Source organism: Antennarius striatus, chromosome 17 (assembly GCF_040054535.1).
Source record: "Antennarius striatus isolate MH-2024 chromosome 17, ASM4005453v1, whole genome shotgun sequence".
Classification (NCBI taxonomy): Eukaryota; Metazoa; Chordata; class Actinopteri; order Lophiiformes; family Antennariidae; genus Antennarius; species Antennarius striatus.
In genome coordinates, this window is record NC_090792.1 from 5,900,254 (window position 1) to 5,905,416 (window position 5,163).

Below are 5,163 nucleotides of genomic sequence, written 5' to 3' on the forward strand. Positions count from 1 at the left end.
TTGAGGGTGTCCGGTTTGGTGGCCTCAGTATTGCGTCTCTACTTTTTGCAGATGACACATACACTGAAAGATCTTGATTATACATATGTAACTGTAGCAATGAACTTACTCAGTGTCCATAAAACGCACACAAAACTAAGAACGAGAGTTCTCCGTGTTTGCTTTCATCACCTCCGAGCATGAACACATTAGCAGCGCGTTGCATCCGCTGTTCACGTGATGGGGCGTTCAAGCGCATCTTGTAAATACTAGCGCTGAGCGAATAGGCTTTCAGACAGGTGTACTCGCTCATCCCTAGTTTCAATTCGTCATGCAAAAATCAGATTTCATGTGGTGTGTGACTGTTCAGACTACAAAACAGCCATCCACTTTTAATCTGGATGGGTTAGAATCAGATTTTACATGCCAGTCTTAAAGCAGCCAAAGTGTGCACTGGGAGCTAAATATTAGTCATAATATTTAGATATTGGGACAATATGTGCACATTTTAAAATGATTATCTCACCACCTCTATATTTGAATAAGCTCACTTGAAAACCTCACTATCACACTTTTAACTCCACCCACTACCTGTCAATCAAGCGACCAACCAATCACGGCCCCCAACCAATCACGGCGCATCTGCCAGAAGGAATCACGTGAACCATATGGCGTAAAGCATCGGACAGCGAGACTTTTTGTTGAGGTCACGCCTTTCGTCCTCAAGACAACACAGATATCTGGGACGAAAACGTCAGTCAAAGTGAAGTTTTTTGAAAACTTCACGGGTATGCATTGTTGTGTGGATACTGTAACCAAAAATGTTCTATCCGGGGTGCGTCGGACGAAAACCGATGTGACATTAGTGTTAGTGACCAGTGTCTACACAATGGCCACAGTTAAAGCGGGCTATTTTCTGACGTATTGCATCTCCACGTCGAAGACACATTGATAAACATGCTTGAAAGTTGGATATCTGTTAGTCTGTTTCTTTCTTTATGGGTCATAAAGTTTACATACTTATCCATTTATTTATTAATTAATTAATTCATTTACGTTCCTCGCCAAAGACGCCAACGCCAGTTCTGGGTCAGACAGGGTTGCGCTGCCTGCTGTTGGGAGAACTCTGTGATATACGTCATCCTCCAGGAGGAACTGCATGAATTTCCGCACGCAGGAAATTCACACACACACACACACACACACACACACACACACACACACACACACACACACACACACACACACACACACACACACACACACACACACACACACACACACACGCACACACACACACACACACACAGAAAGTGTACTGCCATCACTAAAACATACATGTTTTGCATACTAGCTTATTTTTCTGACAGTTTAATTCACAGGTTTTCTGCAAAATGCCACCCACTTCAAACTCATGCCAACTGATATTTTAGCATCCAATAGATGTCTTACTAGAGCAAATGAATCCTCAAGAAGCCTCGAAACACATTGAACCGATTGGGATGAAAAGCTTCAATGCTTCATGGGTCTTCATCTACCCATCATTAACTATACATGGACTTCCCCGTTAACATATTTTTAGACTGTCATAACTGTTCCAACAATTTTCATGTTTTTTAGCAAAGTCCAAACAGCAAGAACGACACAGAAAACGGCAACGAATTCTGAGTGAAACTAGCTGGCTAGGACGAACAGTCTGTCAAACTATGGTTTCTGTTTGGAATGGGAAAATAGATGTACTATGCAATATGCTCTTCGGGCATCTGACAAACAGGGTCTTTAAGTAACTACACACAGTTCTGTTCATGTAGTCAGCTAACAGAACTATCACTTCTCTGAAAAACTTTCCCATTTGTCTTTTGACATGCCATTTTCCTTTAACGTTAGGTCCTTTCCCAATCCCACAAATAATTAGCTTTCTTTCTCGACTCAGCCTGCTAACATTCATCTATGGCTTTGCAATGCCCGCCCAACGCAATCCATGATTTGCCAACACATAGTTGTTACGTCACCACGTTGATTTTTAACTACGTTGGGTGTGCTTAGTTTAATACCGATATATTTGTTTTCATATGTTTGTGTTACACGCCCCAGGGTGTGGCTAGTAAACACATTATATTTTAAACTGCTCTGCCAGGTAGACCTGAATAAACAGGGAAAAACACGAGACGGAGTCAGTTTCAGTGTTCGTTGTTCTCTCTTCCTTGTTCATCTCAATTTATTAACAATCATGTATCTTAAATTACTTTACTTTTCTTTCTTTGTTTTAAAGAAGTTCAATCATTTCAATCATTAATCATGTTCACAAAATATCAATGACACATATTTTCTCCATACAGTTTCATAATCAATACAATACATTCTTCTTTTCATATATGTACATATTCCCATATGTTTTCATTCCTCAGCATCCATATACTGTAATAATGTCTGATTTTTTGTTGCTTACTGCATAGAATTAGTCCATTCTGTTTTCGAATCGTCACATCCCTAATGACTGTATTGTTTTTAATCATCACATCACTATTAACGTATTTATAGGATAAGGTGATCATTTCCATCATCATGTAACAATGTAAATCAAGAAATAATCATGAACAAAACACAACATCACTTCTGTTCTGATAACAGGCTAACACTGTATCAGCATAATATAGTGTATAAAGACAAGTAGATGCACTTCAAGGCAAAACTGGAGAGAATTAATCTAGTAGAGTGATATTGATGTGGGAACTGTCCTTTGGGGTGGCAGCACAGGTTGGGGAGTAGTGAGGGTGGAGCTTCAACCTTTGACCTGTATATATATGTCCTCCAGGTGTTACTTAAGGAAGTGCGTGTGTGTATGCAGTAAAGTTTGAATCTAAAAACGTACCTCCCGACTCTGTCCCCTTTTCTTATAATATCCCAAAGTTATTACATTTTGGCGACGAGGAGACCAAGCAAGCTCACTGTGGGTTGTACAGAAGAAGCATCTTATGTGCCCGGCTACGCGGGGGATTCGGTCGATGTCGAGCGACGAGGAAGCTTAGTAAAATAGCCTATTGGCTTAAGACGTGGAGCCAGTAACAGCGACGAGGGAGAAAAAGGTCGAGATGGCTACGGCGATGGTCGGGACACTTTTGGCTTTTGATAGCCAGGTTCAAGTCTGGGAGGAGTACATCGAGGTGATGGAACATTTCTTCATGGCAAATGGCATCACAGACGCTGGAAGACAGCGGGCTATATTGTTGAGCTCAGTTGGCAGCCGGACGTATAGTTTAATGAGGAACTTGTTAAGTCCGGAGAAGCCTGGGGATAAGTCATATGACGAGTTAACTAAACTGCTAGTCACACTACAACCCGAAGCCCAGTGAGATTGTTCAGAGATTTAAGTTCAACTCGAGGATGAGGACGGTGAATGAGACTGTGACGGAGTATGTGGCGGTGCTGCGGGAGCTGGCTCAACACTGTAACTACGGCGATAAACTGAAAGAGATGCTGCGCGACAGGCTCGTGTGTGGAATTGCATCCAGCGGAGATTATTGGCGGAACCGGAGTTGACTTTTGAGTGAGCATTGAAAGTCTCACAAGCCATCGAGACTGCGAGCAGGGACGGGCTGGATCTATAACAGAAACAGGACAATAATGCAATAAGCCCACAGCTCATTTGCAGGTGCACACTGTGAAAGCAGGACGGAAGTGGCAAGAAAAAACTGCAGCGCTAACATGCTACAGATGTGGAGGTGAACATGTGGCACGGGACTGTAGGTTTATCAATGAGAAATGTCATGGCTGCGGAAAAAAGGGGCATGTGAAAAAAATGTGCAGATCCTCACCTCCTCCAGGGCAGCAGCTAAAGGGGGGAGGGAAACATAAGCAGTTTGTAAAAGGGGTAAAGGAGGATAAAAAACAGCCTGCACATCACATAAGTGAAGTCCTTAGGGATTTCTCTAGTGATGAAGATGTGTTTACGCTGTATAGTATATCAGTGCCAAAGATAGTTAAAACAGACCCCATTACTACTCAGCTGAAGCTAAATGGTCACATAGTAACATCTGAAGTAGATACGGGGTGCAGTGTAACTATTGTATCTAAGACAGAGTATGTTAAGTTATGGGCAGCAGGGGGCGCACCAGAGTTACAAGATTGTTCATTAAGTCTTAAAACGTACACGGGTGAGAGAGTGCCCACAGTAGGTGCAGCAGAAGTAATGGTACAGTTCAAAGAGCAAACCAAGCAGCTTCCCGTGGTGGTCGTAGCAGGGCCTGGGCCAAACCTGTTAGGCAGAGCCTGGATTAAAGAGCTAGGTATGAACTGTGTGCTGCTTAATAGCATAGAACAGAAACACATCACATTGCAAGAGATGCTAAGGCAGAATGAGGATGTTTTCAAAGAGGAACTGGGAACGTGGAGGGGCCCCCCAGCAACAATATATGTAAAGGAAGGGGTTGCTCCAAAGTACTATAATCCCCGCCCAGTCCCTTATGCCATGAGGAAGAAAGTGCAGGTAGAGTTAGAGAGACTCACCAATCAAGGGATAATTGAGCCAGTGAAATTCTCGGAGTGGGCTACACCGATTGTTCCTGTGCTGAAGCCTGACAATTCAGTGCGCATCTGTGGAGACTACAAGCTCACAGTAAATTTGGTGTCAAAGTTGGAACAGTATCCAAAACCAAAGCTAGAGGACTTGTTTGAGAAACTGTCTGGTGGTGAAAAGTTTAGTAAATTGGACTTAAGCCACGCCTATCAGCAGGTAATCTATGATGAAGCATCCAAGTGCTTTGTCACCATTAACACACACAAAGGTCTGTTCCAAGTGAACCGTCTGCCTTTTGGGGTTTCCTCCAGTCCAGCCATATTTCAAAGACTGATGGAGAGTCTGGTTGCTGGCATCCCAAAAGTAGCAGTGTATTTGAATGATATTTTGTTGACAGGGCGAAGTGACCAAGAACATCTGGCAACATTGAACCAGGTGCTGACGTGGCTGCAGGAGGCTAGTCTTCGCCTCAAGCGCAACAAATGTACATTCATAGAACAGGAAGCAGAGTTCTTAGGACACAAAATGGATGCTTCGGGGCTCCATCCCCTACCCCACAAGGTCAGTGCCATACAAAAAGCACCAGCACCCACTAATGTCACTGAACTGCGTGCATACCTTGGATTACTCAACTATTAAAACAGATTTCTGCCAAACTTGTCCACATT

The 5,163-nt window shown here is 43.1% G+C and overlaps 1 pseudogene; it reads left to right on the forward strand.

The window, feature by feature from the left end:
• Positions 1–3,071: 3,071 nt before the first annotated feature.
• Positions 3,072–3,963, forward strand: LOC137611225 (uncharacterized; annotated as a pseudogene).
• Positions 3,964–5,163: the final 1,200 nt, after the last annotated feature.